Consider the following 26,169-nt stretch of genomic DNA (forward strand, 5'->3'; position numbering starts at 1 on the left):
TCTCTCATGTTCTCTAAGTTTCTACTTCTCATAGGAAATCATACATTTCTCTTCTTTCTCTCAAACTCCAAACCTGTGTCCCTGGACTCACGGCTCCTTGCCCTCCCTCTGGCCTTCTCCTTATTCCCTCCTCAAGGACCCATTTGTTCCTCCGTTGAGATGGTGCACTTCTTATATAAAGTTTCAGATTCCTTCCCTGTGATGGGAGGGCTTGGGGGTCTGTGGTGGTCAGTAGAGTGTCTTTCAGCATTCTCGTCTTTCTCTTCCACCTGGACATAAGGTAGAGTTGCCTGTCCCTGCCTGTTCCTTGCTTTAGCCAATGGAACATGAGCAGAAATGACATGTTATTTTTGGACAGAAGTCTTTCAGAGCTGGTATGTAACTCCCACTTTGCTTTCCCCTACCACAGAAAACACTGTCATTCCAGGTGATGGAGACTCCCTCCACTTGCATGCTTAAGTGTGGACCCCCAGCCAACCCGCGGGACATACAGCATGAGAAAGAAAAATATCTTCGTGGTTATAAGTCATTGAGATGTCAGGGTTGTTAAGAAACACAACCTAGCTCATCCTGTCCATCCACCAGCCCTCCCAACAAAACATAGTGTAATCTTCCTAGTTTTGCATGTGAAGAAACAGAAGACTGGGAGATTAATATTACTCAGCTACAAAGGAGTAAAGCCAGGATTTAAACCCCAGAAGTATGGCTCCAGCGTCTGTGCCCTTAGTAACCATCCCACAGAGACTCTCTGAGAAAAAAAATACAGGAATACATCAGAGAGTCCATCTTCCATTTACTTCCCCTGAACAGCGCCATCCTGCTGCTCCTGTCTGCCCAGGTTGCTTCCTCTGCCTCCTGCATTGCTATTGCCCTGAGACTAGCCTGTGAGAACCTTTTCCTGTATCTGTGGCTTTTCTTTCTTAGTTTACTCTCTTGTTTTCTGAAGCTTTCTAAGGGGCTCATAGGAAAGGATACATGGGAGGTTAACTTTTGGAGGCCTTGAATTTTTAAAAATATTTTTTTCTTCCCTCATTGTGATGGTTAATTTTATGTGTCAGCTTGGTTAGGCCACAGTGCCCAGATATGTGTCCAACAGTTTTTTGGATGTTTCTCTGAGAGTGTATTTGGATGAGATTAATGTTTACGTAGGTAGATGTTCTGTCAGTCTCTGCCTGTTGATAGTGATGCTGTCAGCTAGGGATGCCTGAGGCACTTGCCTGGTCCGTACTACTTGTGGTGAGGCCCCCACTGACATTTCCTTGACTGGAGCCAGTGTTGTGGCTGGACTGGCCCTTGTGATTCTTACTATGATCAGAAGACACACCTAAGCAAACACCGTGAGGGAACTTTGAAGAACAAAATGTATTACAGGTCCTGAAGGGTACATGGCACACCCAATGGCCACACACTGAGGTCAAAGGTAGAAAAAGAGGGAGCGGGGCGCAGACCTGGGGCTCTGCCTTAATTGGGGTCTGAGGGTGAGGTGCCTAGGGTTCACTTTTTATTGGCAAATTTAAAATGTAAGAGTGGCAATTAGGGCCCAGGAAGGGAAAAGTGGAACCATTCAAGTGGTCAGTCATCTAGGTTACCCAAGGGTTTCTGAAAAGGGAACTTCATAGGTAGGGTGGCCTGGGTTCTTATCTAGTTGTTTGACTAGTAGCTGTGTCATAGAGCTGGCAACATGCTTATTCGGCATGGAGGTCTTTGAAATGGATGTCTTGGTAATCAAAGCTTAATGTCAGGCAATACATTACAATAAAAAAAAAAGCTTAATGTCAGACACACTACAGTGGACTTGGAGTAAAGCAGAATGCACTCCATAACATGGTGAGCCTAATCTAATCAGTTGAAGGGCTAAATGACACCAAAGACTGATGTCCTGAGCAAGAGGGAATTCTGCCAGCAGATGGCTTTCTGACTTGAATTGGCTCTTCCCTGGTCCCCAGCCTTCAGGTGCACCCTAAAGATTTTGGACTTGCCAGAATCCATAATCAGATGGGCCAATTCCTTAAAATAAATCTTTTTATATGTAAATACACAAACTGTTGTCTCTGTTTCTCTGAAGAAGCTAATACACTCATACATAATTGCTAGTTTGAAAGACATATTAATCTCCCTTGAAAATAACAATTCTTCAGAATGTTGACATTCTTCTGTGGTCTTCAAATTTTACAGTTGATACTAAAAGTCTTATTGTCATTCTAGTCCAGTTTCTTTGAATGAATGTGAAAAAAAAAATCTCTGAAAAAAAAAATACTTTCTTTGTTCCAAGTCTTTTGGTATTTTATGATCTTTTTCTTGGTCAGTCTTAAAATTTTATTGTTCTGGGCCCTTGGTGGGTCTTTTTAACCTGGAGATTCATGTTCTTCAGTTCTGAGAAGTTTTCTTCTTTTCTTATGAACATACTTCACTGAACTAGAAGCTTGATGAAGGCAGGGACCATATATATCTTGCTCATTATTCATCTTACGGTGCCTAGTGTAATGTAGTACCTGGAGCCCAATAGCTATTTGAATGAGTGGATGAAGGAATGAATGAATGCAGGAGAAGAACATGTATGCTTTGGGAAGAGCAGATTGTGCTGAGTTTTAGACCTGTAAAGCTTGAGGTGTAAGAGCCTGGAGCCTCAGAAAGATACCAGGGCTATAAATGTTAATTGGAGAGTTAACTGCATATATTTGGTAACTGAAGCCCTGGTCTTGAAATGATCCCCTGGAAAAGTGTATGGAGAAAGCTAAGAAAAGAAGGTGGGTAGTAGAAGACTATAAAGTAAATGATTCCTTTGAATAAAGAAATAATTTTGGGGACTTCCCTGGTGGTCCAGTTGTTAGGACTCCGCTTCCAATGCTGGGGGTTTGGGTTCGATCCCTGGTCGGGGAGCTGGGATTCCACATGCCCCACAGCCAAAGAACCAAAACATGAAACAGAAGCAGTATTGTAATAAATTCAATAAAGACTTTAAAAAAAAAAGTCAACATCAAAAAAAGTCTTTAAAAAAAGAAAAAGAAAGAATTTTGTTCCCCAAATCTTCCAAACAGAAGTAAAACTTGAAGATGTTCCCTTGTCCTATAATTTTCTGTACCTCCCAGCAGAACTTTGCATATTCTTTGAGAAGCATGATACTAGAGCACACTAATTTGTAGGATCTGCCATCAGAACTCACCTCTATTTATATCCATAGTTCAAGTAAGCAGAGAAAAGGAGACCTACATGGGCAGGAAACAGAAATGGCAGAGAGGAAAAGCTGTTGGTAGACAAGATAAGTTGCCAGAAGAGAGGTACAGGGGAACAGTTCTAGCCCACCAAGCCCTTGGTCTCCTCTAGGCTATTCAGACTCTCATTCCCAAGCCTTCTGCGCCTGAAAACACTGCTGCTAAACACTCCTCCCATCCCCAGATAACTCCCATTGCTCCATCCCTGCCAAAAGCAAATAGCTCCTGCAGACCCAGCTCTGTTCTCTTAACCACACCACACCATGCTTTCCACCAAGTCTTATTCCTTCTCTAAGAAGGTTCAAGCCTCTTTCTTGTTAAGCCTAGCTTCAAGTGAAACCAATCTCCCCAGTTCCAGTTGAAGTTAGCTACCTTCTCTAATCACTGGATATTGAGGGTCCCCTCTAACTGCCTGTATCACCAGCAAGATCACCTGCCAGGAACTGACTCTCAATCCAGGTTCTATCTCTGTCTCACCCTCCATATGTCTCTGCAAGCTCCACACTCTCAGAAAGAAGCTCTCAGGGAAACCATCCCACCCGACCCTGCATAGTACCTTCCTGCTAGAACATGCCTGTAGATGAGCTCACAGCTGAATTTGTTTATTTTAATGGTTGGGGTTTGGGTACCTGGAAGCCAGTTTTAGAAAATGTATTACCTGTTGGATGAAATGATGATGAAGTACAGATCTAGCATGCAGTTCTAAGATTCTTCACTCCCAGGCTAGCTGACTGGGGAGTGTTAAAAGGAAGTCAAAAGTTAGTTTGTGTGTTGTAACATCCTATACAAACAATAATTTAGTTTCCATCATGATGGGCTAGATAATAATTTTCTCTAAAATGAAAAATGTTGGATAAAATATATTTAAAATCACATTAAAAACAATAAAGAATTGAAAAAAGAGTGGGACCTGCCATGCTAAATTTTGGGGGAAAGCCTGAACCTAAAAGTCAAGGGAAAGTATCTGAGCACCGAAACCTCTTTGTGCTCAGGTGTCTCCTAATGCTGAACACTCAGTCTTCAGTTCCCCGGTCTCATGTGGCAAAGGAGACAGTCAACGTTCAGGGTCCACTCAAGAAGAGGAAACTAAGAGGGGACATTACCTACATCATAGGGACCCAAAAAGGCTACTGTGATATTGTCATTTATAATAAAAACATATATTCTGTCTTTGTCCCCATTTCCAGCAAAGAGATCCTAAAACCCTTGGAATTTCCTAAGCGAAGAGAGCAACATAGGTGTCTTTTGTTATGTTAATGAGGTGGCATTTGGATCCACCTAAGTATGAGGACTGGTTGCCAGGAGAACAAACTATAAACAGAGGGTTGGAACTTTCAGTCCCACCCCCCCCCACCCCCCGATTTCTGGGGATGAAAGAGGGGTTATAGATGGAATCATTCACCAATACCAATAATTTAATCAACCATGCCTACATAATGAAGCCTCTATAAAAATCCAAAAGGATGTGGTTTGGAGAGCTTCCAAGTTAGTGAACATGTGGAGAATTGGAGAGAGTGGCACATTTGGAGAGGGCATGGAAGCTCTGAGCCCTTTGCCCATACCTTGCCCTATGCATCTCTTCATCTGGCTGTTGATTTGTACCCTTTATAATAAACCAATTATCTAGTGAGTAAACTGGTTTCCTGAATTCTGAGAGCCACTCTAGTAAATTAGTCAAACCCAAGGAGGGGGTCATGGGAACCTTTGGTTTACCCCCCATTATTCAGAAGCACAGACAACAACCTTGACTTGTGTTTGACATCTAACATGGGGACAGTCTTGTGGGAATAAACCCTTAACCCATGGGATCTGATCCTATCTCTAGGTAGCTGGTGTCAGTATTGAGTTGAATTGTAGGACACTAAGCTGGTGTCAGAGAGCTGCTTGGTATGGGGGGGTGCAGGGGTGTGTGAAGGGGAGCCCCACACATTGTAATTGGAGACAGAATATTACATAATTAATTATGTAATAATTAAATTAATGAAATGGTTACATAATTAAAGAAATGGTAAATCAGAACAAAGCTCCCACCTCCCTGAAGTAACAGAAAGGAAAAAAACAAGCAAGCAAACAAAAACAAAAAGTAACAAGGAAAGAGTCCCTAAGAAGTTATAGTGGACTTCCCTGGTGGTGCAGTGGTTAAGAATCCACCTGCCAGTGCAGGGGACATGGGTTCGATCCCTGGTCTGGGAAGATCCCACATGCCGCGGAGCAACTAAGCCTGTGTGCCACAACTACTGACCCTGCACTGTAGAGTCCATAAGCCACAACTACTGAGCCCACGTACCAGAACTACTGAAGCCCATGTGCCTAGACCCCGTGCTCCGCAACAAGAGAAGCCACCACAATGAGAAGCCCAAGCACTGCAACAAAGAGTAGCCCCCCGCTCACCACAACTAGAGAAAAGCCCACGCACAGCAATGAAGAGCCAATACAGCCAAAAATAAATAAATAAATTTATTTTTAAAAAAAAGTTATAGTCATAGACTGGTCCTTAAAAGAATTTGTATCCTGCATAAGCATAGCCTGGGTGAACCAGAGAATCTCAAGGTGAGATGGTCCATATCTGGGGTGCCTGTGCACTTGGCAGAAAACCTCTATGAAATAAGGTTCATTTAGCCTAGAAACCAGAGAACCCACCAAGTTTTTCTTAAAGGTGATGATCAGCAAGCAAACATACACAAGAAAGCAAGGTAACATGAATGAAAACCAGTAGAAAAACGTGACAGCAGAAACAGACTCAACTAAATCTAAGATGTCAGAATTATCAGGCACGAATTATATAAATGACAAGCTTGAAAATATCTGAAGGAAATCATTAAAAGTGACAGCAGATTTGGGAAATGAAATTCTAGAAATGAATGCTACAGCAATCCAAATGAAAACTCAAAGACATGTTTGGTAACAGAAGAATTCATGAGCTGAAAGATGGATCAAAATAGATTACTCAGGGGACTTCCCTGGTGGCACAGTGGATAAGAATCCACCTGCCAATGCAGGGGACATGGGTTTGAGCCCTGGTCTGGGAAGATCCCACATGCGTGGAGCAACTAAGCCCATGTGCCACAACTACTGAGCCTGAGCTCTAGAGCCTGTGAGCCACAACTCCTGAGCCCATGTGCCACAACTCCTGAAGCCCATGTGCCCATGTGCCTAGAGCCCATTCTCATGCAACAAGAGAAGCCACCACAATGAGAAGCCCACGCACTTCAACAAAGAGTAGCCCCCACTCACCACAACTAGAGAAAGCCCACGCACAGCAACGAAGACCCAACGCAGCCAAAAAAAAGAGAGAGATTACTCAGAATGTGTAACAAATGAAAGGATGAAAAATACTGTGGAGAAGTAAGAGACATGAAAGACAGGGTGGGAAATTCTTACCTGTTTGTGATTGGAATCCCAGAAGGAGACAGAGACTGGGAAGAGGCAATATCTGAAGAGATAATATATAGCAGAGCATTTTTCAGAAAGATACCAATCCACAGATTCCAGAGACTCAGAATATCTTTTTATTTTTGCCACTTGTGATTTTCACACTGAAATACGTCATAATTGTAAAAGAAGCCAGAGGGTGAAGGAAAGAGAGTATATCTTCAAAGCAATAGAAGCTAAACTGACAACTGAGTTCTTGACAGAAAAAATGAAAGCCAGAAAACAATGCCATAATGTCTCAAAGAAAATTAGCTGAAAGAAAAAAACTGCTGCATTAGAGTTCAAGCAGAGAAGCAAAACGAGCAGGAGATACATATGAAGGTACTTGTTGCAAGGGATCTGCTTACACAATTGTGGGGCCTGGCTAGGTAAGTCTGAAATCTGTATGGCAGGCCTTCAGAAGCGTGGACTGGAACTCATTGAAACAGGCTGAAACAGCAGTCCATTGGCAGAATTTCTTCTTCAATCTGGGAAGACTCAGCTCTGTTTTTAAGGCCTTTCCATTATTGAATCAGGCCCACTCAGATTATCTAGGATAATCTTCCTAACTTAAAGTCAACTGATTCTGGACTTTACACATCTACAAAACACCTTCAGAGCAACCCCCCTTTTTTAAAAAATTAATTTTTATTGGAGTGTAGTTGCTTTACAATGTTGTGTTAGTTTCTACTGTACAGCAAACTGAATCAGCTTTATATATATATATATATATATATATATTTATATATATATATATATATATATATATATATATATATATATATATATATATACACACACCCCTATATCCCCTCTTTTTCAGATTTCCTTCCCATTTAGGTCACCACAGAGCATTGAGTAGAGTTCCCTGAGGTATACAGTAGGTTTTCATTACTTAGCTATTTTATATATAGTATCAACAGTGTACATATGTCAATCCCAATCTCCCAATTAATCCCACCCTCCCTTCCCCCCTTGGTGTCCATACATTTGTTCTCTATGTCTGTGTCCCTATTTCTGCTTTGTAAATAAGAACATATATACCAGTATTTTTTAGGTTCCACATATATGTGTTAATATGCGATATTTGTTTTTCTCTTTCTGTCTGACTTCACTCTGTATGACAGTTTCTATGTCCATCCACGTCGCTACAAATGACCCAGTTTTGTTCCTTTTTATGGCTGAGTAATATTCCTTTGTATATATGTACCACATCTTTTTTATCCATTCCTCTGTTGATGGACATTTAGGTTACTTCCATGTCCTGGCTATTGTAAATAGTGCTGCAATGAACACTGGGATTCACGTGTCTGTTTGAATTATGGTTTTCTCTGGGTATATGCCCTGGAGTGAGATTGCTGGGTCATATGGTAGTTATATTGTTAGTCTTAAGGAATTTCCATATTGTTTCCCATAGTGGCTGTATCAATTTACATTCCCACCAACAGTTCAAGAGGGTTCCCTTTTCTCCACACCCTCTCCAGCATTTATTGTTTGTAGATTTTTAAATGATGGCCATTCTGACTGGTGTGAGGTGATACTTCACTGCAGTTTTGATTTTCATTTCTCTAATAATTAGTGATGTTGAGCATCTTTTCATGTGTTTGTTGGCCATCTGTATGTCTCCTTTGGAGTAATGTCTATTTAGGTCTTCTGCCCATTTTTTGATTGGGTTGTTTGTTTTTTTGATATTGAGCTACATGAGCTGTTTGTATATTTTGGAGATTAATCCTTTGTCAGTTGCTTCGTTTGCAAATATTTTCTCCCATTCTGAGGGTTGTCTTTTCGTCTTGTCTATGGTTTCATTTGCTGTGCAAAAGCTTTTAAGTTTAATTAGGTCCTATTTGTTAGTTTTGTTTTATTTTCATCCTATTTGTTTTGTTTTTATTTTCATTAGTAGGAGGTGGGTCAACAAATATCTTGCAGTGATTTATATCAAAGAGTGTTCTGCCTATGTTTTCCTCTAAGAGTCTTATAGTGGAATGAGAGCCAAACAAAGATGTTTTTAGATAAACAAAATCAGAATTCATCACTTGCATTCTATCACCAAAGGAAACACTAAAGGATGTATTTCAGGCAAAAGGAAAATGATCCTGGATAGAAGGTGTGAGTTACAATAAGAAAACCAGGGACCTGGTGGCGCAGTGGTTAAGAATCTGCCTGCCAATTTAGGAGACATGGGTTTGAGCCCTGGTCTGGGAAGATCCCATATGCCATGGAGCAACTAAGCCCATGTGCCACAACTACTGAGCCTGTGCTCTAGAGCCTGTGAGCCACGACTACTGAGCCCACATGCTGCAACTACTGAAGCCCACGTGCCTACAGCCCATGCTCCGCAACAAGAGAAGCCACTACAATGAGAAGCCCACACACCACAATGAAGAGTAGCCCCCACTCGCTACAACTAGAGAAAGCCCACACACAGCAACAAGGACCCAACGCAGCAAAAAAATTAATTAATTAATTAATTAATTTTTTTTAAAAAGAGATCCAAAGAGCAAAATAACTAAATAAAGTAACAAAAGAAAAGAAATAGAGTATATTGTTCTAAGCTATTGGGGAGTAGGGATTTGAATGATAAAAAAGTTCATTCAAAAGAAGCCAAGAAAAGCATGCTGGCCTCTGCCGCTGCACGCTCGCCCTGCACTCCATAGCCCCCCCCCCCCCCCCCCCCCCCCCCCCCCCCCCCCCCCCCCCCCCCCCCCCCCCGGCCTGAGTGAGCCAGAGCCCCTGAAGCAGCTGCTCCTTTAATCCTGTCCTGTCTGAGTGAAGAACAGATGCCCTCAGGCAACCTACACGCAGAGGCAGGGCCAAATCAAAAGCTGAATCCCAGGAGCTGTGAGAAAAAAGAAGAGAAAGAGAAATCTCTCCCAGCAGCCTCAGGAGCAGCGGATTAAATCTCCACAGTCAACGTGATGTACCCTGAATCTGTGGAATACCTGAATAGACAACGAATCATCCCAAATTGAAGAGGCGGACTTTGGGAGCAATGATATATTTTTTTTTTCCCTTTTTCTCTTTTTGTGAGTGGTATGCGTATGCTTCTGTGTGCAATTTTGTCTGTATAGCTTTGCTTTTACCATTTGCCCTAGGGTTCTGTCTGTCCCTTTTTTTTTTAATATACTTTTCAATGCTTGTTATCATTGGTGAATTTGTTTTTGGTTTGGTTGTTCTTTCTTTTTTTAAATTACTTAAAATAAATTTTTTAATACTTATGTTTTGATTTTTATTTTAATAACTCTTTTTAAAATTTAATTTAATTTAATTTTATCTTTTTCTTTCTTTTTTTCTCCCTTTTATTCTAAGCCGTGTAGATGACAGGCTCTTGGTGTTCCAGCCAGGTGTCAGGGCTGTGCCTCTGAGGTGGGAGAGCCAAGTTCAGGACATTGGTTCACCAGAGACCTCCCAGCTCCACGTAATATCAAATGGAAAAATCTCCCAGAGATCTCCACCTCAATGCCATGACCCAGCTCCACTCAACGACCAGCAAGCTACAGTGCTGGACACCCTATGCCAAACAACTAGCAAGACAGGAACACAACCCCACCTATTAGTAGAGAGGCTGCCTAAAATCATAATAAGGTCACAGACACCCCAAAACACACCACCAGACGTGGACCTGCCCACCAGAAGGACAAGATCCAGCCTCATCCACCAGAACACTGGCACCATTCCCCTCCACCAGGAAGCCTACACAACCCACTGAACCAATCTTACTCACTGGGGACAGACACAAGAAACAACGGGAACTATGAACCTACAGGCTGCGAAAAGAGACCCTGAACACAGTAAGTTAAGCAAAATGAGAAGACAGAGAAACACACAGCAGATGAAGGAGCAAGGTAAAAACCCACCAGACCTCACAAATGAATAGGCAGTCTACCTGAAAAAGAATTCAGTGTAATGATAGTAAAGATGATCCAAAATCTTGGAAATAGAATGGAGATAATACAAGAAACGTTTAATAAGGACCTAGAAGAACTAAAGAGCAAACAAACCATCATGAACAACACAATAAATGAAATTAAAAATTCTCTAGTAGCAGAATAACTGAGGCAGAAGAACGGAGAAGTGACCTGGAAAATAAAATAGTGGAAATAACTACTGCAAAGCAGAATAAAGGAAAAAGAATGAAAAGAATTGAGGACAGTCTCAGAGACCTCTGGGACAATATTAAACGCACCAACATTCAACTTATAGGGGTCCCAGAAGAAGAAGAGAAAAAGAAAGGGACTGAGAGAATATTTGAAGAGATTATAGTTGAAAACTTCCCTAATATGGGAAAGGAAGTAGTTAATCAAGTGCAGGAAGGACAGAGAGTACCATACAGGATAAATCCAAGGAGAAACACGCCACGACACATATTAATCAAACTATCAAAAATTAAATACACAGAAAAAATATTAAAAGCAAGGGAAAAACAACAAATAACACATAAGGGAATCCCCATAAGGTTCACAGCTGATCTTTCAGCAGAAACTCTGCAAACCAGAAGGGAGTGGCAGGACACATTTAAAGTGATGACAGGGAAAAACCTACAACCAAGATTACTCTACCCAGCAAGGATCTCATTCAGATTTGATGGAGAAATTAAAATCTTTACAGACAAGCAAAAGCTAAGAGAATTCAGCACCACCAAACCAGCTTTAAAACAACTGCTAAAGGAACTTCTCTAGGCTGGAAACACAAGAGAAGGAAAAGACCTACAATAACAAACCCAAAACAATTAAGAAAATGGGAATAGGAACATACATATCAATAATTACCTTAAATGTAAATGAATTAAATGCTCCAACCAAAAGACATAGACTGGCTGAATGGATACAAAAACAAGACCCATATATATGCTGTCTACAAGAGACCCACTTCAGACCTAAGAACATCCAGACTGAAAGTGAGGGGATGGAACAAGATATTCCATGCAAAGGGAAATCAAAAGAAAGCTGGAGTAGCAATTCTCATATCAGACAACATAGACTTTAAAACAAAGACTATTACAAGAGACAAAGAAGGACAATACATAATGATCAAGGGATCAATCCAAGAAGAAGATATAACAATTGTAAATATTTATGCAGCCAACATAGGAGCACCTCAGTACATAAGGCAGATGCTAACAGCCATAAAAGGGGAAATAGACAGTAACACAATAATAGTAGGGGACTTTAACACCCCACTTTCACCAATGGACAGATCATCCAAAATGAAAATAAATAAGGAAACACAAGCTTTAAATAATACATTAAACAAGATGGACTTAATTGATATTTATAGGACATTCCAACCAAAAAACAACAGAATACACATTCTTCTCAAGTGCTCATGGAACATTCTCCAGAATGGATCATATCTTGGGTCACAAATCAAGCCTTGGTAAATTTAAGAAAATTGAAATCATATCAAGTATCTTTTCTGACCACAACGCTATGAGACTAGATATCAATTCTTGGAAAAAATCTGTAAAAAATAGAAACACATGCAGGCTAAAGAATACACTACTTAATAACCAAGAGATCACTGAAGAAATCAAAGAGGAAATCAAAAACTACCTAGAAACAAATGACAATGAAAACACGACGACCCAAAACCTATGAGATGCAGCAAAAGCAGTTCTAAGAGGGAATTTTATAGCAATACAATCCTACCTCAAGAAACAAGAAACATCTCAAATAAACAACCTAACCTTACACCTAAAGCAATTAGAAAAAAAGAACAAAAAAACACCAAAGTTAGCAGACGGAAAGAAATCATAAAGATCAGATCAGAAATAAATAAAAAAGAAATGAAGGAAACGGTAGCAAAGATCAATAAAACTACAAGCTTGTTCTTTGAGAAGATAAACAAAATTGATAAACCATTAGCCAGACTCATCAAGGAAAAAAGGGAGAAGACTCAAATCAACAGAATTAGAAATGAAAAAGAGGAAGTAACAACTGACACTTCAGAAACACAGAGAATCATGAGAGATTACTACAAGCAACTCTATGCCAATAAAATGGACAACCTGGAAGAAATGGACACATTCTTAGAAAAGCACAACCTTCCAAGACTGAGCCAGGAAGAAATAGAAAATATAAACAGACCAATCACAAGCACTGAAATTGAAACTGTGATTAAAATCTTCCAACAAACAGAAGTCCAGGACCAGATGGCTTCACAGATGAATTCTATCAAACATTTAGAGAAGAGCTAAGACCTATCCTTCTCAAACTCTTCCAAAATATAGCAGAGGGAGGAACACTCCCAAACTCATTCTACAAGGCCACCATCACCCTGATACCAAAACCAGACAAAGATGTCAAAAAAAAGGAAAACTACAGACCAATATCACTGATGAACTTAGATGCAAAAATCCTCAACAAAATACTAGCAAACAGAATCCAACAGCACATTAAAAGGATCATACACCATGATCAAGTGGGGTTTATCCCAGGAATGCAAGGATTCTTCAATATATGCAAATCAATCAATGTGATACACCATATTAACAAATTGAGGAAGAAAAACCATATGATCATCTCAGTAGAAGCAGGAAAAGCTTTTGACAAAATTCAACACCCATTTATAATAAAAAAAAAAAGACCCTCCAGAAAGTAGGCATAGAGGGAACTTACCTCAACATAATAAAGGCCATATATGACATACCCACAGCCAACATCATCCTCAATGGTGAAAAACTGAAACCATTTCCACTAAGATCAGGAACAAGACAAGGTTGCCCACTCTCACCACTATTATTCAACATAGTTTTGGAAGTTTTAGCCACAACAGTCAGAGAAGAAAAAGAAATAAAAGGAATCCAAATTGGAAAAGAAGTAAAGCTGTCACTGTTTGCAGATGACATGATACTATAGATAGAGAATCCTAAAGATGCTACCAGAAAACTACTAGAGCTAATCAATCAATTTTGTAAAGTAGCAGGATACAAAATTAATGCACAAAAATCTCTTGCATTCCTATACACTAATGATTAAAAATCTGAAAGTGAAATTAAGGAAACACTCCCATTTACCATTACAACAAAAAGAATAAAATACCTAGGCATAAACCTACCTAAGGAGACAAAAGACCTGTATGCAGAAAATTATAAGACACTGATGAAAGAAATTAAAGATGATACAAATAGATGGAGAGATATACCATGTTCTTGGATTGGAAGAATCAACATTGTGAAAATAACTATACTACCCAAATCAATCTACAGATTCAATGCAATCCCTATCAAACTACCACTGGCATTTTTCACAGAACTAGAACAAAAAATTTCACAATTTGTATGGAAACACAAAAGACCCCAAATAGCCAAAGCAATCTTGAGAACGAAAAATGCAGCTGGAGTAATCAGGTTCCCAGACTTCAGACTATACTACAAAGCTACAGTAATTAAGACAGTATGGTACAAAAACAGAAATATAGATCAATGGAACAGGATAGAAAGCCCAGAGATAAACCCATGCACATATGGTCACCTTATCTTTGATAAGGGAGGCAAGAATATACAGTAGAGAAAAGACAGCCTCTTCAATAAGTGGTGCTGGGAAAACTGGACTATATGTAAAAGAATGAAATTAGAACACTCCCTAACACCACAGACAAAAATAAACTCAAAATGGATTAAAGACCTAAATGGAAGGCCAGACACTATGAAACGCTTAGAGGAAAACATAGGCAGAACACTCTATGATATAAATCACAGCAAGATCCTTTTTGACCCACCTCCTAGAGAAATGGAAGTAAAAACAAAAATAAACAAATGGGACCTAATGAAACTTCATAGCTTTTGCACAACAAAGGAAACCATAAAGAAGACAAAAAGACAACCCTCAGAATGGGAGAAAATATTTGCAAATGAAGCAACTGACAAAGGATTAATCTCCAAAATTTACAAGCAGCTCATGCAGCTCAATATCAAAGAAACAAACAACCCAATCCAAAACTGGGCAGAATACCTAAATAGACATTTCTCCAAAGAAGATATACAGACTGCCAACAAATACAGGAAAGAATGCTCAACATCATTAATCATTAGAGAAATGCAGATCAAAACTACAATGAGATATCATCTCACACCAGTCAGAATGGCCATCATCAAACACTCTACAAACAATAAATGCTGGAGAGGGTGTGGAGAAAAGGGAACCCTCATACACTGTTGATGGGAATGTAAATTGTTACAGCCACTATGGAGAACAGTATGGAGGTTCCTTAAAGAAGTAAAAAAAGAACTACCATACGACTCAGCAATCCCACTACTGGGCATATACCCTGAGAAAACCATAATTCAGAAAGAGTCATGTACCACAATGTTCATTGCAGCTCTATTTACAATAGTCAGGACTTGGAAGCAACCTAGTGTCTATCGACAGATGAATGGATAAAGAAGATGTGGCACATATATACAATGGAATATTACTCAGCCGTAAAAAGAAATGAAATTGAGTTATTTATAGTGAGGTGGGTGGACCTAGAGTCTGTCATACAGAGTGAAGTAAGTCAGAAAGAGGAAAACAAATACCGTATGCTAACACATATATATGGAATCTAAAGAAAAAAAATGGTCATGAAGAACCTAGGGGCAAGATGGGAATAAAGACACAGACCTAGTAGAGAATGGACCTGAGGACACGGGGAGGGGAAAGGGTAAGCTGGGACAAAGTATGAGAGTGGTAGTGTATATATGGATATATATACACTACCAAACGTAAAGTAGATAGCTAGTGGGAAGCAGTCGCATAGCACAGGGAGATCAGCTCAGCTTTGTGACCAGCTAGAAGGGTGGGATAGGGTGTGTGGGTGGGAGGGAGATGCAAGAGGGAAGAGATATGGGGATATATGTATATGTATGACTGATTCACTTTTGTTATAAAGCAGCAAGTAACACACCATTTTAAAGCAATTATACTCCAATAAAAATAAAAAACAAAACCCAGCACAGCCAAAATAAATAAATAAATTTATTTTTTTTAAAAAATGGCAAGAAAAGGGAAAAGAAAAATAACAACAGATTGGACACAAAATAAGATAGATTTAAATACAAATATACTAATAATCATACTTAGAACAGAAACAGAATACTCCAATAAAAAGGCAAAAGAAATATTGTGACTGGGAAAATAAGTATGTTCTTTGCAAGAGACATATCTTACATACCAAAATATTGAAAGGTTGAAGGGAAAGGGGTGGGAAAAAAAGCAATATTAATCAAAAGAATGCTGCAGTAGCTATATTGATATCAGATAAAAGCAGTAGAAGAGAAAGAATCACTTCATTCTGACTGAAAAAAAATCATGAATATTTAAAAATGTTAATTTTTTATTATGCATTTAAAAACATAGCTTCAGGGCTTCCCTGGTGGCACAGTGGTTGAGAGTCCGCCTGCCGATGCAGGGGACACGGGTTCGTGCCCCGGTCCGGGAAGATCCCACATGCCGCGGAGCAGCTAGGCCCGTGAGCCATGGCTGCTGAGCCTGCGTGTCCGGAGCCTGTGCTCCGCAACGGGAGAGGCCACAACAGTGAGAGGCCCTCGTACCGCAAAAAAAAAAAAAAAAAAAACACCATAGCTTAAAAATATGTAAAACAAACTTGGACACATTGCAAGGAGAAATAGACAAATGGTCCATCATGGTGGGAGATTTTGATCACAGATTCAAAGTTTGTCAAAAGTTTCAAAGAAGAAACAAATGAGCCCTCGTGTTTATATGATTAGAAAATGATGATGACATCCTAGTAATTGTTTTGAAGTCAGGGAATAAAGAATATATTTCATGAGAGAAATAATTCATATGAGGGAAATAAATTTTGATAATATAGAAAGGAAAATCTGAGAATTATTAACCTAATTCTCACATAGAGAATTTACATTACATTACTAGAAATAAAAAGTGACAAGGGAAAACAAAGCACCTGGAATACAGAAAAACGGTGACATGCTTCTCAAATGTGTTTTGCCCAGATGATAAAGATAAGGACCTAAATGTAGTATCAAACAGTGGCAAATGAAGACTACAGTAACGCTGTCTTAGCATTTACACTGGATGAGGCAAAGCCCAGTAAGGGAATGCACCCTATCTTGAAATTAGAAGCCCTTGGACTTGGGTTCAAGTCCTCTCTTCCTTACCCCCAATCACCACTTATCAGCTCTAACTAGATATGGGGCCTTGGGAAAAGCCCAAATTTTCTGACGGCCCATTTCAGCACTTTAAGGGGTTACTACTTACCCTATTTACCTCCCTCACAAAATTATTGGGATATCAAAGAAAATAACTAACATGACAGTGACGTGTATAAATATCACAATGGACCTCAATCATTTCTCAAGTCCAAACAACAAAGAGGTGCAGAGGACAAAATGTCACATTACTATCACTAGTATTTTGAAGAACAATGATGTGTATAAGGCATATTTAAAAGTTCCCTGGAGACAGACCAATTGGTGTCCTGGGTAAAATTTGAAGTGGGTGTATACATATCTTCCTACCTACCCTACAATCCCATTTTGTATCTGAGAGCTTACGAACTCTAGAATGTCAGATGGGAGAGCTGGCAGAAGGTGAATGAGAAGACTTGAATGATGGAGAAGTGAAAGGCACAGAAAGTGGGGACAGGCAAACAGAAGGAGAAAGGCAGCCCCGGGGTAAGCATGAGTCAAGATCTGTTTGTGTTCATGCTTGGATCACTCCCATACCAGACCAGGTAACAGTCTGAACCCCCTCTGGGGTATCCTGTTCAACTTCCTAGCCCCAGTGCCACCACCCTGAACAAGCAGAGACAACTGTGCATCTTCTCTTGCTATCTCTCTGGGAAGGGGTTGGATAAGGATAAAACTTCCCATCATCTTGGGGGATGGGATGACTGCGTATCATGTAAGCCTAGGGGATGTTGCCTGAAGCCAGCGGGGAGGAGAGAGATGGGGAGAGGCTCAGTCTGGGGGAGACAAACAGCCTATGTTCTTCTGGCTTCCCAGCAGGGTCTGTACCCTTTTGGTTCTTGATACATAACCTACTCCTTGCAACCAACCATGACAGTGAATAATGATTCTTATATATTGCTTTGCAAAAAGTTCCAGTACAGTTCTCAAGAATTCTACAAGTTCCAAAAAGTAGACAAAAGTAGAGAGAGCCATAGAAAAGCAGCCTTGTGGACTCCAGGAGAAAACAGTACTATGTGTGGCCAGATGCCTTTGTGGCAAAAATGGGGTCTCTGTCCCTCCAAAAAGAGCAAGGACATCATCATGGGGATTTTACAGAGACTATGAAGCCAGTCCCCTTGGAAGTTTCAAAGAGTTATAGAGGTTTGAATTGTGAAGGAAGGATAACAAATTTTTAACTTCTGGTCATTTATATTGCTAATAAGGAGTCCTGGAAGGTAATCCAATAAACTTTATCAAACAAATCAAAAGATGATAGGAAATTCCAATGGGACTTGAAAACAGAAACTATGCTTAGTATAGGTTGAGCCATACGAAATTGCTGATATTTGATCATTTATTACCTGCAAAAACAGTAATTGTATATGGGTCACTTTATTTTTAAAAAATCAGAAAAAAAATGCTCATAAATTTTTTTTTTAATTTTTTTTTTTTTGCAGTACGCGGGCCTCTCACTGTTGTGGCCTCTTCCATTGCAGAGCACAGGCTCCGGACGCACAGGCTCAGCGGCCATGGCTCACGGGCCCAGCCGCTCCGCGGCATGTGGGATCTTCCCAGACCGGGGCATGAACCCGTGTCCCCTGCATCGGCAGGCGGACTCGCAGCCACTGCGCCACCAGGGAAGCCCACTCATAAATATTTTTAAGGGATTGTATGAGGTATGTAGTATTTTGAGTTGGGAAGAGAAGACCAAAAACATCAAATAAAAGAGAAAGGAACTTGCCCTGAAGAAAATTCCACATACAGGATGGCATCTTACTTACCTAACAGCAATATATTTTCAGTTAGGCAATTCATAAACAATTTCCCTGAGTTTAGGGTATATAAATGACACAGAGACACGATAATAAAAAGCCAAAAACAGAGTAATGTTCCTTTTTAAAGAATAGTTACAAGAGATCATTTCCAAAGTCAAATGAAATTATTTATCCTTTTCTCATTTGTTTCACGTGACAGAGAGAGGCTAGATATTCACCAAACCCATTCATCCCTCTTAGATGCACAACTAAACACCTCTCCAGGACCCTTTGCCTCTAGCTGGGTGGAACTGTGTGCTGTGCTGGTAAATGTTTTAACACCTGGCTTTCCGGATAGGAAAAGGCTTCATCTTCAGTATTTGCCTATTTCCCTTGTGTAAATCTTCCACAAAGGCCTGTTTCAAGCCAGCAACATGATGTCATTGAATGTGGAATTGGGGAAAAAATGCACATAAGCAACTTTCGGAAGCTGGGACCAGCTGGTTACAGCACACCATTGAGATTGTGACTATTTCTTACCAAGATGTGTCACTTAACAGGGAAGGAACTGTATGCAGGTGACCTTCTTTCTCCACTCTCACTCTCTCAGAACTTGGCCTCATGAGGAAGATGGTTAGAGCTGCAAGATGGAAGGATGCTAAATTCTCAAGTCTCTTCCTTGAAAAGGTAACTTCCTTAAGTCCTCAGGAACATCTGCCCTGGACTTTGCATGAGTGAGAAATAAACTTCTACTATATTAAACCATTGATATTTGGGGGCTGTTAGTTAAAGCAATTAGCCTATCCTGACTAATATATTGCCTTTAGAGAAACTGCAACAATCCAAAATATTTGATTTTTATCATTTGTATGTCTTCCTTCAGCTCAAACTCTGACCAAGTATATAATCATTTAAGTTATATGCCTTATGTGATATTGTGATCTGTCATAAGAATATCCCTGTTTCTGGCACCAAGCTTCTAAAACCCTTGGATTTCTTAAGTAATGAGAGCCAGAAAGGTATCTTTTGTTATATTAATGGGGTGACTTCGGACCCACTTAAGGTTAGGGACTAGTTACCAGGAGAACCAACCATGTGATTAGAGGGTTGTAACTTTTAGTCCCATCCCCCCTGGGAGGGGAGGGAGAGACGCTAGAGGTTGTCGAATCAATCACCACTGGCCAATGATTTACTCAGTTATGCCCATGTAATAAAGCCTCCAAAAAAACCCAAAAAGAGAGCGTTTGGAGAACTTCCAGGTTGGTGAACACACGGAGATTCAGGGAGAGTGGCACACCCAGAGGGCATGGAAGCTCTGAGCCCTTTCTCCATACCTCGCCCTATGTATCTCTTCCATCTTGCTGTTCCTGAGTTACATCTTTTCATAATAACCAGTGATCAGGTAAGTAAGATGTTTCTGCGAGTTCTGTGAGCTGCTCTTGCAAAGTAATTGAACCGGACCAGGGGGCTCACTGAAACTACTGATCCACCCATGGGTCAGAAGCCCAGGTGACCACCACTACTACTGATTGGCATCTGAAGTGTGGGATATTCTTGTAGGACTGCGCCCATAACCTGTGGAATCTGATGTTGTCTTCAGGTACATAGTGTCAGAATTAAATTAAATTGTATGACACCCAGGTGGTGTCGGAGAATTGCTTGGTGGTATGGGAGAGCAGCAGTCCCAGACACGCCCATCACCCTCCTCTCCCCCCACGCCCAGCTGCCCACTGACACTCCCCACCGTTGGAATTGGCAGTCAGAATCGTTACCTTACAACTTCTCATCCTGCTTTTTAAAAATAAACCATTAATTTTAAAATAAACCATTTAAAACAAACCATTTAAAATAAACCATTATCATCATCAGGCATTTATTAAACGGCAGAGTGAATGTTTCCTAATTTTAATGAAAGACTTTAAGGAAAATGTCAATGAGACATTTTACTTTCAAATTTAAAAGCCTGAAAAAGTAAAAGTAACTCAATTATTTAAACCATTAAAAATAGCTTGCTTTCCATTAGCAAATCATGATTCAACTGAGTTATGTAATCACTTTAACCCTTGAAATATAGACAGATGCACCCGGGACTTTATTTTCTCGGCAAACTTCCAACCTGAAGCATAACAATTGTTTAAAAATTGTGTCAGGGTCATATTAATTCATTTAAGACTGGGAGAATTTCTTGGCAGAATTTCTTCTAATGGTGTGGGCGCTAAAATAAGTATCTAGTGAAATTTATACGGTAATTGACCCCACTTGGCTTTGTAATGCCGCTAAGTGCAGCCCGTCACAAGGAGGGAACCGAATGGCTGAGACACTTGTCAGCACAAATTGACTTCATGAATCTTATTTCCTGGAACTACTTGAATCATCAAACTTTAACTCACCAATCAGACAAGAGGAGGAAAACATCTGGATATCTGAATTTCTCAGTGAGCATTCCCCCTCCCCCATTAAGGCAGCCTTTATTTTGGATGGTGGAAACTCCCAGGAACAAAGTTGATAGTAGGCCTTCCCTCCTGCTGAGGCTGGCTTGGCGTTCAGCTCTGGGTGATATCACGGAAGGAAGGATTTCCAGGGCACAAGGCAGCTGGCAATGTTTCTCTGGTGATGTTTTCCTGCTGGACAACCCCTTGGCTTTTTTTTTTTTTTTTTTTTGATTGATTTTGGCCGCGCCGGGTCTTGGTTGTGGCACGTGGGATCTTTTCGTTGCAGCATGCGGGCTTCTTAGTTGCTGCATGCATGCGGGGTCTAGTTCCCCAAACAGGGATCGAACCCTGGGCCCCCTGCGTTGGGAGCGCGGAGTCTTATTACCCGCTGGACCACCAGGGAAGTCCCCCAACCCCTTGGCTTTTAATACTCCAACTTCACAGAGTGCAGCCTCTCAACACGTTTTTCAGCTAAAGTTTGTGGAGGAAAAAATTTTATTTATGCCCCTAAATCCAATAGCTTAAACAAAATTATACATAGGTAAAGTCTCAAATTACTTCCCCCAAACAATTGGGAGATGGCAGAATGACTTGAGGATGACTTGAAAAGGGCACCAAGTGTGCAGGTTGGATGTCGCTGGATCTCACAAGTGAAGGGTTTGCAACAGTCTTACTCATTGTAAGGTCCAAATAAGTGGTGGTTTAATTATCATACATCCTAAAATGGGAGCTTAGGAGTTTACTTTCATGTAGGTATGTTGGTGTTTTACTGTTTGATTTTAGGAAATTGAGTTCTGAGAACTTTTAGGAAAAGAATGAGTTCTGGGAAATAGATGGCTGACCACAGTTGGAGCGTCTGGCAGGGCAGCAGGGTGGTACATACAGATTGTCATAAAAAATAGTATCAAAGGAAGTGGGATGCCCTGTATTTCCTGCTTCTAAGATCAGATGACCTGCCTCCTGCTCTCAGGAGTAGGTCAAATCACCTAGGACTGAATGAGCTCCTTAGTGGATCCAAGCAAAAAACATGGAGGGGAGAACAGGAATTTTTATAGCAATGGTCAAAAAAAGTTAAATATATATAAGACTATGGCCAGACATTCTGTCTTCAGGTTAAACCAAAAAGGAAAAGAAACATAGAATGGTGGCAGAGATTTAGGTCATGATGGTTTTCAATATGTCTGTTTCTTGCATTCCACTGCTCTGGTAGAGACAGGTTTCTTCTGTATCTGGTGAGTAGCTATCATCCTGGTAGCTCCTTTCAACATCCTCCTGGAGATTCCCTTTGCCTCTCTGGTGTGTTGGATCTCCTGTTTTCTGTTTCCCATATCTTCTTTGTCTAGGGTTTGACTTTGATGGACCACACCCTATAGTAACCTCACCAGAAAGGGTGCATGAGAGGTAAGTTTTTTGAAATATTGCCTGTTGAAATTCTCATTATCCTAGCCTGGTAATTTATGAATAGTTTAACTGGGTTGAGAATTTTAGATCAGCAATCCTTTTCCTTCTGAATTATGAAGGCATGACTCTACTGCCTTTAAAAAATTTTTTTTCATTTCTGAAAATTCTCTGCTTCTTTTTCAAAACTGCTATGTCATTCTCACAGTGCCTTGTTTTCTGAAGATATTTTAAGTTTAGTTCTTTAAACATGGTAAGCATAGTTTAAAGTTCATGACTGATCATTCCAACATTGATTCTCATTCAGGTTCATGTTCTGTTTTCCGGTGTGTTTCTACTGCTTACTGGACATCACCCTAGAAAAATGATTTGTTGTGGTTCTCTGAGTCCTTGATTGGATGTGCCTTCTTGCAGGGCTTTGCATATGTTTCTGCCAGGTGCCTATGGGCACTGTCAGGAAGGACCACATCAAGGTTTGAGAGCTCCTGGCCCAACCAGGTTGGATATATTCTAAATACAATTTCACGTGAGGACCAATCCATGGGTACAACCTCCCTAGGACACCTTCTTTTCCTTTTCCCCCCTTTTTCCTCTGCTGTCCTCCCCCCAGGTCCCTGCGGCTCAGGGGAAGCAGGGCGAATCTAGTTCAGGTTTGCCATTATTGCTCTGATGTTCTGCTTGCCTCTCTGGCTACAAGCTCTAGTCTGAAAAGTGACCTGAGAGTTCCTAACTGCCTTTTTATATCTTTACTGTTTTTAAAGTGTTTTTATTTTCAGAAATAAATTTTGTCCAGTTTTTCAGCAGGACGATGGCTCAGTTTCCTGGTGTGCCATTAACTGGAAACAGAAATGCTCCACTGATTTCTTGCTTCCAGTATTACTGTTAAGAAGTCCAAAGCCATTCTGATTCTTGATCCTTTATATATGATCAGTTATTTTTTGTTGTTGCTGTTATTTTTACTTCATCCCTGGAAGCTCATGTTAGTATTGTGAAATTTCATAATGTTGTGCTTTGATGTGTGTCTGTTTTATCCATTGTGCTGAGCTGTCAGTGGGCCCTTTCAGTCTGCAGATCACATCCTTAGATTCTAAGAAATGTCCTTGAATTACTTCACTATTTACTTCACTCAGCTTTCTATGTTCTCCTTCTAGGAATGCCTATTAGATATTTTACCTCATATACTGGCCCTCTGTTATGGATTGATGTGTGTGTCCCCAAAAATTCATAGGTTAAAATCTAATGTGATGGTATTAGGAGGTGGGGTCCTTAGAATGTAGTTAGGTCATGAGGGTGGAGCCCTCACGAATGGAAATAATGCCCTTATAAGAAGAGACCAAAGAGCTAACTCACTCTCTTTCTGTCATGTGAAGATATCAAGAAGTCTGCAACCCTAGCCTGACCGGGATCAGAACCAGAACCCGACCATGTTGGTACCCTGATCTTGGACTTCCAGCCTCCAGAACTGTGGGAGATAAATTTCTATTGTTCACAGGCCTCTCAGAGTATGCTACTCTATTATAGCAGCCCAAACTGACAAAGACACTAATTTTTGTAATCTTTTTCTCCTATGTTCTGCCTCTGTCATTTTACTTTACTTTTGTAGAAAAATTCAACATTATGTTCCAACTCTGCTATTGAGTGTTTCATTTCTGCTTTCATATTTTAAAATTTTAAGACCTCTTCTTTTTTTCCTTCTAAATGTTCCTTTTTATAGCATCCTGTTCTTATTTTGTGATTGCAATACCCATGTCTGTAAGGATCTTTTTCAAATTTAAAAAGTTTTATTTCCTCTGGTTGGTTTCTATTTTTTTTTGCGGTACGCAGGCCTCTCACTGTTGTGGCTTCTCCCGTTGCGGAGCACAGGCTCCGGACGCGCAGGTTCAGCGGCCATGGCTCACGGGCCTAACCGCCCCATGGCACGCGGGATCCTCCCGGACCGGGGCACGAACTCGTGTCCCCTGCATCGGCAGGCGGACTCTCAACCACTGCGCCACCAGGGAAGCCCTGGTTTCTGTTTTTGTATGCTGCTTGTTTGTTTGCTTTCTTGCTTGAGTGGACCTCTGTCTTCCACAGTGGAGGTTTTCTTTAGATGTCTAGTAATCTTTGGTTGTCTGCTTGTGCTTAAGAGAGAAAGACTAAAAAGCTGATTGGAAGCTCTGAGCACAGGGTGGGATTTGCCTTCCCTTTAGGGTAACCTGGCTGGGCCATTTTATTAGGGAGACTGCAGGGTCCTTATCTTTTGACTGTAGCTGCCAAGTTCTGGGAACCAAGTGGAGGAAAGAAGACTAGGGTAGTACACATGCTCACCTATTGTTTTTGCTCATTGTATTTGTACCCTCAACTATGCCTGATGTTCCCCTCTACAGACAGTCTTTTGCCCTCTCCAGAGAGGAGAGCTCTAGTCTAGGGGAGGTTGTCTAGAGACCTAAACCAGGGAATAGATCTGGACATTTAACTCTTCCCTCTTCCTCTTCCTCCTTCTCCTCTTTCTCCTCATCCTACTCTTCCTCCTTTTCTTCTTTTCTGAAAAAAACTTTATTGAGATATAATGTACATAGAGAGAAATGCACAGATTTTCAGGGTGGACCTAACTAACTGCTTCTCAAACAGTCCTAATTTTAGCCCATCCTTCATGCCATCTTCGTGAAGTATGTGGTACTGCCCATTCTTGAGCCTTTGGGGATTCTGGGGTGTATATTGAGTTAGTAATGTAATCAAACCCCAGTCTGAGTGAGGGGACTGATTCTGGTTACTACTTCTCTCAGGAGACCTATCTTTTCCTTTCCCAGCACCAGGACTGAGACAAACAAGTTACATTTTTTCATGCTTTGCCTTTGTTAAGGGGCAGAGAGTTTTCTCTCCTACCTTTGTGAGGAGGGTGTGACCCTTCAGGTTCCTGACTTTATATGGGTGTCTCACTTCCAGTTCCTGTCTCCTGTGTCCTGTTCCCCAGAAGCCCCCACCCAGCCTTACCCAAGGGCTCTGGGTTCCTAGTTTCAGCAAATGCCTTCAATAAAGCAAGGACTTCAGCACTGGTTCACCATTCTACGTTCCTGATTTTCAAAGGATAGTTATTGTATTTAATTCAACAGTTCTGGTATTTTGTAACTAGAGGGTTTTTTAGGATATTTATTCCACAGTATTGCTGGGAACAATTCATCTTTACAGGTTCAATTCACAGGTCACTTCTTATGTAAGAGCTTCCTGCATTCTCCTGGAGGAGTAGACCTTCCTCTGAGCTTCCACAGACCCTTGTGACACTCCCACTCCAGGGCTGTAACTCACTTGGAAGGTTGCTTTATCTGTGTGCTCACGTATCTGTCTTCACCACCAGTTATGAGCTACTCAGGGAAAACACTTCCAAACGCACCTCTTATCATCTGCGTCTAGCATAGAGCCTGCCACCCGAGGGGTAATTAGTACTCATTGAATTAAAAGAAAAGCAATTAATAATGTGTTAATGCCACAGTTCAGATTCTCATGAGGCTCCAATCACATTTTTCAGGAGATATTAGACATCCACATATTTAATGCAAACACATATCGGGTGCCTTCATTCTGTCCCTGAAACATGCCAAGCTTGTTCTCATCTCAAGGTCTTTGCGTTACTGTCTTTCTGTTGAGAATGCTCTTCCCCTGGATGTTTACATGGCTACCACCTTCCCCTTATAGAGATCTCAACTTGAATGCCACCCCACCCGCATGTCCAGTCATCGTATCCTGTTTTCTCTTCCTAGTAGTATTTACTAGTGTATGATTCTATGATCAACTAAAATCAACTTATTTATGTGTTTAAAAAATAAACACATAAGTGCAATCTATGCAGTAGCATC

The 26,169-nt window shown here is 40.6% G+C and overlaps 1 protein-coding gene across 1 annotated transcript in view; it reads left to right on the top strand.

The window, feature by feature from the left end:
- Window positions 1-26,169, top strand: part of SLC10A4 (solute carrier family 10 member 4) — a 63,774-nt gene that overhangs the window by 15,119 nt on the left and 22,486 nt on the right. The window contains exons 2-3 of the mRNA XM_004327939.4: window positions 9,930-10,411; window positions 19,067-19,193. The gene's annotated coding sequence lies outside the window, so the exon portion shown is untranslated. The remainder of the gene's footprint in view (window positions 1-9,929; window positions 10,412-19,066; window positions 19,194-26,169) is intronic.

The sequence above is a fragment of the Tursiops truncatus genome, chromosome 5, assembly GCF_011762595.2.
Source record: "Tursiops truncatus isolate mTurTru1 chromosome 5, mTurTru1.mat.Y, whole genome shotgun sequence".
Lineage (NCBI taxonomy): Eukaryota > Metazoa > Chordata > Mammalia > Artiodactyla > Delphinidae > Tursiops > Tursiops truncatus.